Below are 14,375 nucleotides of genomic sequence, written 5' to 3'. Positions count from 1 at the left end.
GTTCACTCTATCTATCCCCTTCATCATTTTATACACCTCTATTAAGTCTCCCCTCAGCCTCCTCCGCTCCAGAGAGAACAGCCCCAGCTCCCTCAACCTTTCCTCATATGACCTACCCTCCAAACCAGGCAGCATCCTGGTAAATCTCCTCTGCACTCTTTCCAGTGCTTCCACATCCTTCTTATAGTGAGGTGACCAGAACTGCACACAATATTCCAAATGTGGTCTCACCAAGGTCCTGTACAGTTGCAGCATAACCCCACGGCTCTTAAACTCCAACCCCCTGTTAATAAAAGCTAACACACTATAGGCCTTCTTCACAGCTCTATCCACTTGACTGGCAACCTTTAGAGATCTGTGGATATGGACCCCAAGATCTCTCTGTTCCTCCACAGTCTTCAGAACCCTACCTTTGACCCTGTAATCCACGTTTAAATTTGTCCTACCAAAATGAATCACCTCACATTTATCAGGGTTAAACTCCATTTGCCATTTTTCAGCCCAGCTTTGCATCCTATCTATGTCTCTTTGCAGCCTACAACAGCCCTCCACCTCATCCACTACTCCACCAATCTTGGTGTCATCAGCAAATTTACTGATCCACCCTTCAGCCCCCTCCTCTAAGTCATTAATAAAAATCACAAAGAGCAGAGGACCAAGCACTGATCCCTGCGGCACACCGCTAGCAACCTGCCTCCAATCCGAAAATTTTCCATCGACCACCACCCTCTGTCTTCGGTCAGACAGCCAGTTACCTATCCAATCGGCCAACTTTCCCTCTATCCCACACCTCCTCACTTTCATCATAAGTGTTGTTAAAACTCTGACAATGGGTTTGCCATGTTACCTGTAAACTCAACTGTAATTGGTTAGAAGGGAAGAGACCATCTGCCACCCTGAACAAATTTGACCGACAAATTACACCAGCCCCTCAGTGTTTATTTAATTGTAAGAAGTCTCACAATTCCAGGTTAAAGTCCAACAGGTTTATTTGGAATCACGAGCTTTCAGAGCACTGCTCCTTCATCGGGTGAGTGGGGGGCAGTGCTCCAAAAGCTCGTGATTCCAAATAAACCTGATGGACTTTAACTTGGTGTTGTGAGACTTCTTACTGTGCCCACCCCAGTCCAACACCGGCATCTCCACATTATGCGCTGAGGGATAAAATAAAACTTGGGGCAACTGTCGCAGAGGTGCAATGGGGAGAGTCACTGTCTAAGACCTTTCTGTGCCCACCCCAATCCAACGCCGGCATCTCCACATCACATCCACCCTTTCAGGCAGTGTGTTCCAGATCACAATAGAATCATAGAATCTCTACAGAGCAGAATGAGGCCATTCGCCCAATAGAGTCTGCATCAACAACAATCCCACCCAGGCCCTATTCCCATAACGCCATGTATTTACCCTGCTAATCCCCTGACACTAGGGTCAATTTAGCATGGCCAATCAACCAAACCCGCACATCTTTGGACTGTGGGAGGAAACCGGAGCACCCGGGGGAAACTCACACAGACGCAGGGGAGAATGTGCAAATCCCATACAGAAAATGGCCCGAGACCGGGATTGAACCAGAGTCCCTGGCGCTGTGAGGCAGCAGTGTTAACTACTGTGCCGCCCCAAAGAACTCTAAAAAAATTCTCTTCCTCATCAGGTTTATTGCCAACAATCCCTGTGTGCTCAGATAAGTGAGTGGTGAGTCTAGAGCCAAAGGCACAGTCGCAGAATAAGGGGCAACCCATTTGGGACTGAGATGAGGATGAATTTCTTCACTCAGAGTTTGGTAAGTCTTTGGAATTCTCTCCCCACAGGACTATGGAAGCTCAATCATTGAGCATGTTCAAGACAGAAATCGATTGATTTCTGGATACTCTATGGGGATAGCGCAGGATAATGGCTTCGGAGTAGCTGATCAGCCATGATCTAATTGAGTGGCAGAGCTGGCTGGACAGGCCAAATGGCCAATGCCTGCTCCTGTGTTGCTATGCATCAGTCTTCACTGCACTCCCTCTATGGTATCACCCGGTATTGTTATATATGGCTTTTATATGAGGGACCTCTGTTGGAAGAACATCCAAATTACACATTAAGTTATTATGCTGCTTTAAATTCACTGAACACTCAGAATGCATTTCCTCCCTCCATTTCTTTTCTCCCAAAAAATACACTTCATTTATAAAATTCATAAAAGTACACAACATCATTGTTCACAATTGACATTACATTTTTCTTCTGTATAGGATGTGTTGCTTAACATTTACAATGAATATTTACAATATTCATTTCATGTCAAACATACAGCCTGAGGGATTTTACACAGCTTCCATCTTCTCAGTGTACCAAGGCAGGAGGGTCTTACACACTGGCCTTTCCCCATTGAGCCTTTGCAGCAGCTGCCCCATCCCTCAGCTCACATTTGTGCACCTTGGAAAGTGCCAGTCTGCACTAGCTACTTACTGACAGCTCTTCCCACTGGAAGACTACACAGGTTTCGGGCAGATTAATGAGCATCTTTCCCAGAGTTGATGATCCTCCAGTGGGAATTGATGACTATCTTGATGTATATCCCTGAGAACAGGCCACAGTACAATGAACTCTGCGTCACAGAGCTGCTCATAAGATGTAGGAGCAGAAGTAGTTCTCCACCAATCAATGACATCACGATTGATCTGATATTGATAATCCTCAACTCTATTTTCCTACCGTACCCCCACACACTCAAGATGCCTCAGAAAAGCAAGGACCCCACGCACCCTGGACATATTCTCTTGCATCAGAAAAAGATACAAAAGTCTGAGGACTCGTACCAACCGACTCAAGAACAGCTTCTTCCCTGCTGCCATCAGACTTTTGAATGGACCTATCTTGCGTTAAGTTGATCTTTCTCCACACCACCACCTGCAGGTTGCCCTCGAAGCCACCCACCATCCTGACTTGGAAATATATCACCGTTCCTTCGCAGTCCCTGGGTCAAACTCCTGGAATTCCCTCCCTAACGGCATTGTGGGTCAACCCACAGAACATGGACTGCAGCGATTCAAGAAGGCAGCTCACCAGCACCTTCTCAAGGGCAACTAGGGATGGGTAATAAATGCTGGCCAGCCAGTGACACCCATGTTCCACGAATGAATTTTAAAAAACCCTAGTTATGACTGTAACACTACATTCTGCACTCTCTCCTTTCTTCCTCTATGTACAGTACAGCTTCCTTCTTGGTACTGTATACTAATACATGTGACAATAATAAATCAAATCAGTGAATCATTTGCCCTGAGGGGATTCTGCTCCACTCAGTTCACTTTGGCTGAAAGGTCTTAGACTTTGACTCTCCCCATTCTGCGGCAGCTGCCCCAAGTTTTATTTTGTCCCTCAGCACATAGTGTGGAAATACCGACGTTGGACTGGGGTGGGCACAGTAAGAAGTCTCACAAGAGCACTGTACCAGTGCTCTGAAAGCTCCTGATTCCAAATAAACCTGTCGGTGTTGTTGAGACTTCTTACTGCCCTCAGGACATAGTCCTCGACTTTGAAGTGTGCTAGTCTGCAACACTCGTGTTGACAACAAATCTTTGTGCAGAATGACCAACAAAGCTTGAACCACACAAAATAGAGCCTTCTATTTCCAGCAACAATAATTACTCCAAGCACGGAAATACAACAAGCCACTGCATCAGAAACCGCTAAGTGGGCCTGCAAGTTCAAATGAAGATTAAATCTAATTTTAACTTTTAGAAACTAACCACTCAGAATGCTTTCCCTTCCTCCACTTCTCCCATAATGAGAGAAGAGAACGATCATCAATGGTTAAGAGCTCTTGCACAAAGCAACACTCTTAACCGGCTTCACGCTCAGGAGGGAAAGCTATATCTCCTCCTCATGGTTAGTGAGACCGAACAATTTAGAACACATTTCTCAAGTAAAGAACTATAGAAATGATCCCTAAAAGTATAGTCTTAACAAAATACTCTTAGCGCTCCACTCTCCATCCTCAGCAAATCCTCTTTACATGAGACTGAACAGTAACCCATTTTTTCATTCAGTCATAGTTTCCAGTATAAAAAGACGTATGAACACAGTTAATCATGTTTCATCTTTTAAAAATATAATCGTCGGTATAATTGCTTAAAAAAGCAATAGTGTCTAAAGATTTGTTATTACCCACCAGGCAGATAATTTGCATATAAGAACGTTCGGTATCCAGAAATGGTTCTGTTCATTGTTTGGCAATCGTTATTCTAAATTTCAGGATCAAATCTAGTTGTGAACGTTTCTGAGACCAGTTGACACGATATTCTATTCATTATTCTTATTTCACAAGCTTTAAGGTAAATAGAGAGCAGCAGCGTCCTGTTGTGTGATAAAATACTGGCAGTTCGGTCAGGCGATCTCTGTTGGTTTGTTGTGGTATTGCACCTCAAGTCCACCTCATTGTGGAATGTGCCTTCGCAAAGAGGTTCTGGGGAGAGATGAGTGGGTTTTGTCGAAGTTCATCCTAAGCAGCTCCGTGCGAAGAACTCTGTGCTTTACGGGCTGCTCCGAGGGGCGTGTTCCGAGACAAACATCAGATAGGAGCATGGGAATTAGGAGCAGAAATAGGCAAATTCAGCCCTTCCAGCCTGCTCCGCCATTCAATCAGATCATGGCTGATCTCTCCCTGGTCTCAAATCCACCTCTTCACCTGTTTCCCATATCCCCTTATCCTTTTTTTATTAGAAATATATCTATCTTCTTCTTGAAATCTTTTAATGAAACCATTCCACCACGCTATGGGGCAGCGAGTTCCACAAATTCACCACCCTCTGCGAGAAATATTTCCTCCTCATCTCAGTTTTAAATCTATAGCCTCTCAACCTACACCTGCGAACTCTTGTTCGAGATTGTCCTATAAAAGGAAACATTTGGTCTACATTTACTTTATCAATCCCTTTTAAAATGTTATATCCCCTCTCATCCTTCTAAACTCCAGCGAGTATAAGTCCAAACTGTTCAATCTCTCCTCATACGTCAACCCTTTCATCCCCGGAATCAATCTGGTGAACCTCCTCTGAACTGCCTCCAAAGCCACCACATCCTTCCTCAAATAAGGAGACCAAAACTGGATACAATATTCCAGATGTGGTCTCACAAGCACCCTATACAATTGCAACAACACTTCTCTACTTTTATACTCCAGCCCCTTTGCAATAAATGCCAACATCCCATTTGCCTTTTTTATTACACGCTGTATCTGCATAGCGACCTTCTGCAATTCATGAACATAAACACTCAGATCCCTCTGCCTGGACCCATTTTGAATCTGCTTCCCATTTCGGTAATAACTTGCCTTTCTATTTTTTCTGCCAAAATGGATAACCTCACATTTATCCGCATTAAATTCCATCTGCCAAATTTTGGCCCATTCTCCTAGCCTATCCATATCCGTCTGTATGTTGCTGGAGGATCATCAACTCAGTGAAAGGCACCCGAAACGTGTTGGTCTTCAAGGGATTGTCCTGACTGAGTGTTGCAGACTGACACATTCCAAAGCCCAGGACTACGCGCTGAGAGAGGCTCCACAGCTTGGGGCAGCTGCCACAGAGGCTCAATGGGGAAGGTTGCTGTATAAGACCTTTCAACCACAGTGAACTGAGGGGAGCAGAACCCCCTCGGGCTGAATGACTCACTGAATGTAGCCTGGTGTTGTTAAACTTCTCACTGAATGTATACAGTGAATATTACATGTATCTCAGTTGTACTGAAGCACTTCGGAGTGCAACTTTTTTCGATGTATATAACATTTAAAATAAAGCAAAATACTGCAGATGTTGGAATCTGAAACAAAAACTGAAAATGCTGGAAAATCACAGCAGGTCTGACAGCATCTATGGAGAGAGAATGGAGCCAACGTTTCGTGTCTGGATAACCCTTCATCAGAGCTAAGAGCAAAGAGAATCAGCAGAGATTTATATTATAAGGGTGGGCGTGCGGGGGCTGTATTTGGGACAAAGGGAATGTAAATGACGATGAAGAAGGCTCAGAAAGGTGCTAAAAGTGTCCATTAAGTGATCAGAATGTGTGAATGGCAGAACAGAGGTACAAATGGTTAAGAGACTGCCTGAGAAATGTGGCAGTTGCCCTAAAAGGAAGACAAATAGGCAGCGCTATTTCGGATAATGGCATCATCAGAACAGATGCGGCAGAGGAAAAGGAATTGAGAAGGAACTGATGCGCCTCCACCGCATCGTTCTGATGAGGCCACTTTCCAAAATGGCGCTGCTAATATGTCTTCCTTCTTCCTCAGTCATGATTTTCCACCCACTGTGGTTGACAGGGTTCTCAACCGCTTCCGACCCAGCCCCCGAGCCACTGCTCTCACCCCCTCCCCTTCTTCCCAGAACCAGGATAGGGTCCTTCTTGTTCTCACTTTTCACCCCACCAGCCTCTGCATTCAAAGGATCATCCTCCGCCATTTCCACCAACTCCAGCATGATGCCACGACTCAACACATCTTCCCCTCATCCTCCCCTGTCAGCATTCTGCAGGGACCATTCTTTCTGGGACACCCTGGTCCACTGCTCTATCACACCCAACACCTCACCCATGCCCATGGCACCTTCCCACGCAATCATAGAAGGTGCAACATCTGCCCCTTTACCTCCTCCCTGCTCACCATCCCAGCTCCTGAAAACACCCCTTTCCTTCAAGCAGGTCTATTGCATTTATTGCTCCCAATGTGGTCTACTGTACATTGGACAGACCAAATGCAGACTGGGTGACCACTTTGCTGAACACCTTCGGTCCGTCCGCAAGCAGGACACAGACCTTCCTGTCGCTTGCCACTTCACACACCACCCTGCTCTCATGCCCACATGTCCATCCTTGGCCTATTGCAATGTTCTAGCGAATCCCAATGCAAACTGGAGGAACAGCACCTCATCTTCCGATTGGGCACTTTACAGCCTTCCAGACTGAACATTGAGTTCAACAACTTCAGAGTGTGAACTCTCCCCTCCACCTTCACCCCACTTCCATTTATTTTATTTCTCCCTTTCATTCATCTATTTTATCATCCTTCATTCTCACTTCCATTTTTCCACTTCTCCATTCTCGCTCCCCATCTTGCCCTGAACAGATGATCAAAGGCTGCTCTACTCTTTGCAGAGGAGACCTGACTGCTGCTGCTTTAACCCAAGGATCACCACACTTCAGGCGAAGGGCAACGCTGAGAAGGAGGGTCTCAGCGATAACCGCAGCCGGTACGGGAATTACACCCGTGCTGTTAGCATCAACCATCCAGCCAATTGAGTTTGGGATTAGTCTGACAAACTGGTGTGTGTGGGATTATTTTCAGATCCATGTCTTGCACATGTCCATTGCAGGGAGTTGCTTCCCATTAGTTTTCGTGGAAAACACAAATACTCCTTGATTGCTGACAGGATCCAAATTCCATTTCTCCTTATCTCCCATACTGTTTTTATCATTTCAGACCATGAACCCTCAATAGGCAATCACATATATTCAAATACAAAAGCTGGAAACCTGATTAAATAATAAAAGGGAGCATAGTTTGCGGTTCCCCTTTTGTGTTGGTAAAAAATTGAGAGCCAGCTTCATCCTTGTCCGAATCAGATTGTGGAATTGTTAAATAAACAGCACAGGTGATGAACCAGGATGTGTCAAGCAGGATGTTTGGTACAAATTAAATATTGTATTAAATACAGTGCAAAAAGCTAACAAAAGAGAAGAGAAACTTGAAAAACAAGGTGCCTCCCAGGCACATAATAAAGTGTGACACAGTAAGCCACATAAGGAAATATTAGGTCAGATAACAAAAAGCTTAATCAAAGAAGTCAATTAAAAAAGTATCTTCAAGGAAGAAAGTGAGGCAAAGAATTTTACTGTGCCGCCCACCATGGGGATTGGAGTAGGTGAGGGCGGAGCATGGGATGGTCTGTTGACCTTGGGTGGGATTTTACAGTTTCAGGATGAGCAAGGCCGTAAGGTTCCCTCCACAAAGAGGGTATTCCGCAACTTGGGGCCTAGACAACTGAAGATACAGCAACCAATAGTACAGCAAATAAAACTAAAGTTGTACAGGGACCAGATATGAGGAATGCAAGTATTTTGGAGGGTTGTGGTTCCAGAGGTAGGGAAGGACAAGGCCATAGAGAGATTTGAAAATAATTTCAAAATCAAAACATTGCTGGACTGGAAGCCAATATAGATCAGAGGGTACAGGGTGAGAAGGGAACAGGACTTGGTATGAGTTAAGACATGAGCAGCAGAGTATCGGAACAATTGAGTCTGGAGATAGGGACAGAATAACTGAGGGTTTCAGCAGCAGATGAACTGAGATGGGGCAAAGGCAGGTGATGCTACAGAAGTGGAAACAGGTGGTTTAAGTGGTGCCACAAGTATGATGTTGGAGGCCAATCTCAGCGTCAAATGTGACAGCAAGATTGCAAAAGGATTGGCTTAATCCCGGATTGTTGCCAGGGACCGGGGTGGGGTTTTAAGGCAAGGATAGATACATTTTTGAACAGTAAAGGAATTAAGGGTTATGGTGAGCGGGCGGGTAAGTGGAGCTGAGTCCACAAAATGATCAGCCATGATCTTATTGAATGGCGGAGCAGGCTCGAGGAGCCAGATGGCCTACTCCTGCTCCTAGTTCTCATGTCAGGAGCGAGGGAACAGAAGTTTGCAGTGGAGGTTGACACATAGAGTCATAGACGTTTACAGCATGGAAACTGGCCCTTCGGCCCAACTTGTCCATGCCGTCCTTTTTTTAGAAACCCCTAAGCTAATCCAAATTGCCTGCATTTGGCCCATATCCCTCTATTCCCATGTAACTATCTAAATGCTTTTTAAAAGATAAAATTGTACCCGCCTCTACTACTACCTCTGGCAGCTTGTTCCAGACACTCACCACCCTCTGTGTGAAAAAATTGCCCCTCTGGACACTTTTGTATCTCTCCGCTCTCACCTTAAACCTATGCCCTCTAGTTTTAGACTCCCCTACCTTTGGGAAAAGATATTGACGATCTAGCTGATCTGTGCCCCTCATTATTTTATGGACCTCTATAAGATCACCCCTCAGCCTCCTACGCTCCAGAGAAAAAAGTCCCAGTCTATCCAGCCTCTCCTTATAAGTCAAACCATCAAGTCCCGGTAACATCCTAGTAAATCTTTTCTGCACTCTTTCTGGTTTAATAATATCCTTTCTATAACAGGGTGACCAGAACTGTACACAGTATTCCAAGTGTGGCCTCACCAATGTCTTGTACAACTTTAACAAGACGTCCCAACTCCTGTATTCAATGTTCTGATGTGGAGATGCCGGCGTTGGACTGGGGTAAACACAGTAAGAAGTCTCACAACACCAGGTTAAAGTCCAACAGGTTTATTTGGTAGCAAATACCATAAGCTTTCGGAGCGCTGCTCCTTCATCAGATGGAGTGGAAATGTGCTCTCAAACAGGGCACACAGAGACACAAAATCAAGTTACAGAATACTGATTAGAATGCAAATCCGTACAGCTAGCATTCTAATCTGTATTCTGTAACTTGATTTTGTGTCTCTGTGCACTGTTTGAGAGCAGATTTCCACTCCATCTGACGAAGGAGCAGCGCTCCGAAAGCTTATGGTATTTGCTACCAAATAAATCTGTTGGACTTTAACCTGGTGTTGTGAGACTTCTTACTGTGTTCGATGTTCTGACCAATGAAACCAAGCATGCGGAATGCCTTCTTCACCACTCGTTCTACCTGTGACTCCACTTTCAAGGAGCTATGAGCCTGTACCCCTAGATCTCTTTGTTCTCTAACTCTCCCCACATGAAACATATGCTTTCATAGAATTATAGAATCATACAGCGCAGAAGAGGCCCTTCGACCTATCGAGTCCACACCAACACATTAGGACCCCAAAGTGGCCGCTTCAATAAAAATAATTCTCCTAAAACTTAAATTCCATTTATTGAGGAAAAAAAATGATGCTCCCAATGCCGTGTCATTGCCATCCCGCAATGCCGTGACTCGGATTCGAACCGAGGTTGCTGCGGCCACAACGCAGAGTACTAACCACTATACGATCACGGCGAGCTACTCGGGAGACGAGAACATGCGCCGTAACTGAGTTACAAGAAGCTAAACGTCACGCCTCCGACATCATGTGACGTCCTGATGTCATGCCGTCAGACTGACGCACAAACGTTCCGCGGCGCCTCAGCTGCTGATGGCGACTCCAGGAGAAAGTTACCGCGCCGCCCGGCTCAGGGTGAGTGCGATCGGCTGCTTGGGAATTCCGGTCGGTAAACAACCGCAAACTGACAGAGATCGCCGCTCTCAATACGCGACTTGAACGGTGCAGCTGCGCAGTCGCAAAGACTACAACTCCCGAAAGGCACTTGGGGAAATGACGCATGCGCTTGTTGCAGCAGGACATTTGATTGACAGTACAGCCTAGCCCCTCCCCCACCCCTCCCCCACCCCTCCCTTCCCCCACCTCCCCCACCCTCACCCCTCCCTCCCCCACCCCATCTCCCCCACCCCTCACTTCCCCCACCCTCACCTCACCTCCCCCACCCTCAACCCTTACTTCCCCCATCCTCACCCCACCCGTCTTCACCCCTCCCTCCCCCATCCTCACCCCTCCTCCCCCACCCTCACCCCACCCTCACCCAAACTCACCTCTCATTCCCCAACCCTCACCCCTCCCTCCCCCACCCTCACCCCTCCCTCCCCCACCCTCACCCCTCCCTCCCCTACCCTCACCCCAGCCCCATCCACCCTTCCCACACCCCACCCTCACTTCCCCCCACCCTCACTTCCCCCCACCTTCACCCCTCACTTCCCCCCACCCTCACCCCTCACTTCCCCCCACCCTCACCCCTCACTTCCCCTCACCCCTCATTTCCCCCACCCTCACTTCCCCCCACCCTCACCCCTCACTTCCCCCAGCCTCACCCCTCACTTCCCCCCACCCTCACTTCCCCCACCCTCACCCCTCATTTCCCCCACCCTCACCCCTCCCTCCCCCACCCTCACCCTCACCCCAGCTCCATCCTCCCTTCCCTCACCCCACCCCACCCCCCCCCCCCACCCTCTTGAGGAAAAGATGCATGCGCATTGTTGCATCAGGACATTTGATTGACAGCACAGCCTAGCCCCTCCCCCACCCTCACCCATCCTCACCCCTCCCTCCCCCCTCAATTCCCCCACCCTCACCCCTTTGCCCCACCCTCACCCCTTCCTTCCCCCACCCTCACCCATCCCTCCCCCACCCTCACCCATCCTCATACCTCCCTCCCCCACCCTCACCCTTCCCACCCCCATCCTCACCTCCTCCCTCTCTCCCTTCCCTTCCCTTCTCCCTTCCCCTCCTCTGTCCCTTCCCCTCCCTCCCTCTCTCCAATCCTCTCCCTCACTCTCTTCCCCACACTCTGTATCTCCACCCCTGTCACAGCACAGTGGCACAGCGGTTAACGCTGTTGCCTCATGACGCCAGGGATCCAGGTTTAATTCCTGGCTTGGGTCACTGTCCGTTTGGAGCCTGCACGTTCTCCCCGTGTCTGCGTGGGTTTCCTCCGGGTATTCCGGTTTCGTCCCACAGTCTGAAAGATGTGCTGGTTAGGTGAATTGGCCATGCTAAATTCTCCCTCAATGTACCCAAACAGGCGCCGGAGTGTGGCGACTAGGGGATTTTCACAGTAACTTCATTGCAGTGTTAATGTAAGCCTACTTGTGACACTAATAAATAAACTTAAAACTTAAACTTCTCCGACCTCCTTCTTCCTCCCCTATCCATCCCACACTGCAACCCCTTGCTCCCATTCTCTCTCCCTACCGGGGGTGTGGGAATAATTAAATTGTTCTTCCACAGAGCCAGCACAGGTACTATGGGCCAAATGGCTTCCTTGATACTCTATTATACCACTGTGGGCTTAGAACTGCACTAGAAAAGCAGCAATAGTGGGGATAGGAACTTCAGAAACAGTGTGAGAGCAGTTGTATGGGTTAAGAGTAGTTGCAAGTTTTATTTATAAGCTTTATCAATTCGTATTGGCAAAGCTTTATTAGAATCATAGAATCTCTACAGTGCAGAAGGAGGCCATTCGGCCCATCGAGTCTGCACTGACCACAATCCCACCCAGGGCCCATTCCCATAACCCCACATATTTACCTTGTTAATCCCCTGGCACTAGGGTCAATTTAGCATGGCCAATCCACCTCACCCACACATCTTTGGATTGTGAGAGGAAACCGGAGCACCTGGAAGAAACCCATGCAGACATGGGGAGAACATGCAGACTCCACACAGACAGTGACCTGAGGCCAGAATTGAACCCGGGTCCTTGACGCAGTGAGGCAGCAGTGCTAACCGCTGTGCCACCACCCTCCACTCCACGTTACTATTCAAAAGGTTTATTAGCAGTAACAGGGTTATTGAGAGTGCATGTCCTATGCAACGTGGTAACTCCAGAACACATCTGTGTTCTGGATAAACATTTAGGCAGAAGGTTTTGTCAATGCAGCAGATTGAGCTCTGAGCTGGCATCACTACAGTGCATCCATGAGGTTGAGGTCTATGTGGATGCCACATTTATAGATACTGCAAACCTACCTTTTTTTAGCACCCTTTCTATCCTGAATGGCCTGAACACCATTGGGGCAGCAGTGGTTAGCATTGCTGCATCACAGCGCCAGGGACCCGGAATCAATTCCTGGCTTGGATCACTATGTGGAGTCCGCACGTTCTCCCCGTGTCTGCGTGGGTTTCCTCCAGGTGCTCCGGTTTCCTCCCACAGTCTGAAAGATGTTCTGGTTAGGTACATTGACCCAAACAGGCACCAGACTGTGGCAACTAGGGGAATTTCACAGTAACTTCATTGAAGTATTAATGTGAGCCTACTTGTGACACTAATAAATAAACTTTACTTTTTCCATATATCCAGGAATGGGCTCCAATTCTGTCCCTCTTTTTATTAAGTTTTTGTTATAACAATGATATCATGTTGCCATGTGTCTATCTCTATTCTCAGCTCACCAGCTTTGTTAGCTCTCTCCCTTGCATTTAAATAAATATTTTCTAACATTGATGAATTCCTGTACTGTACATTTTTAAATCTTTGCTTCTTCTCTCTTTCAGAATCACTCTAATTTTTTGTCTCCCACTCCCTGCTCTGAATTTGTCCGACCTGAATCTTCTCATTCCCCTGCCAATCTGATGCGAACTTCAACAAAACATAGAACATACAAACATAGAAACTAGAAGCAGGAGGAGGCCATTCAGCCCTTCGAGTCTCCTCCACCATTCATTATGATCATGTCTGATCATTGAATTCAATATCCTGATTCCCCCCTTCCCCCATATCCCTTGATCCTTTTAGCCGCAAGAGCTATAACTAATTTCAGACAACGTTTTGGCCTCAACTACTTTCTGTGGGAGTGAATTCCACACGTTCACCACCCTCTGGGTGAAGAAATTTCTCCTCACCTTGAGAATCCCAAAATACGCTCTATCAGGCTTGGTTCGACAACAAATCGATTCAACTCCAGATGTTTAATCAACCTCTTTATTTCATTTATTTCATTATGTTACGACGTCGGGTCAGTCTTCCTTAATGATGCAGGCTAACAAAGCCTGCAGTCCTCAGGGGAGACTGAACACACTTCTTTGTTTCGGTACAATACAAATACTTTTTTTCTAACGCATGCAAGCGACCCGATAGCCTACCAGCTATAGCCCCAATATACCCGTTACCAATCAGAGGATAATAATGCTTCGTGCACTCCTCGTGCTGGCCAGTCACATTCTGTGCACGTATGCTGCATTCAGCTTATCTTAGCAGGCAGTTGTCTGCAGAACAAGGCCATACCATCACATGACCTCACCCAACCGCCAGGAGCCAGGCAATAGTTTATACTCACTAATACTATAATACTGTAAGCATTAGATTATTCATAGTTTCTACAATCAAGGAAGACATCACTATCCAAGCATCACTACACATACATCCACATCCACAACCTCAGTTCGAAAAGGTTTACCTTCAAACTGTGTAAACAAAAGGTTTATCTTCAAACTGTGACCCCTAGTTCTGGACTGCCCCACCATTGGGAATATTCTTTCTGAATCTACCCTGTCTAACCCGTTCATAGATTTCATAGAATCCTACAATGCAGAAGGAGGCCATTCAGCCCATCGAGTCTGCACCGACCACAATCCCACCCAGGCCCTATTCCCCATAACCCCATGCATTTACCCTAGCTAGTTCCCCTGATACTAAGGCCACTCCATCTAACCCGCACATCTTTGGAGTGTGGGAGGAAACCAGAGCAACCAGAGGAAACCCATGCAGACATGGGGAGAACATGCAAACTCCACACAGACAGTCA

At 46.9% G+C, this 14,375-nt stretch overlaps 2 non-coding genes across 2 annotated transcripts; both read right to left on the bottom strand.

The window, feature by feature from the left end:
* Positions 1-3,738: 3,738 nt before the first annotated feature.
* LOC144480619 (small nucleolar RNA U3) lies at positions 3,739-3,955 on the bottom strand. The gene has a single exon (XR_013495706.1). It is a non-coding gene; the product is annotated as a small nucleolar RNA U3 (small nucleolar RNA).
* A 6,049-nt stretch (positions 3,956-10,004) lies between these two features.
* Positions 10,005-10,076, bottom strand: trnah-gug (transfer RNA histidin (anticodon GUG)). The gene has a single exon. It is a non-coding gene; the product is annotated as a tRNA-His (tRNA).
* Positions 10,077-14,375: the final 4,299 nt, after the last annotated feature.

The sequence above is a fragment of the Mustelus asterias genome, chromosome 29, assembly GCF_964213995.1.
Source record: "Mustelus asterias chromosome 29, sMusAst1.hap1.1, whole genome shotgun sequence".
In the NCBI taxonomy this organism is placed as follows: Eukaryota; Metazoa; Chordata; class Chondrichthyes; order Carcharhiniformes; family Triakidae; genus Mustelus; species Mustelus asterias.
The sequence above is the reverse complement of the archived record's forward strand: the minus strand, read 5'-3'. Positions and strand labels throughout refer to the sequence as shown.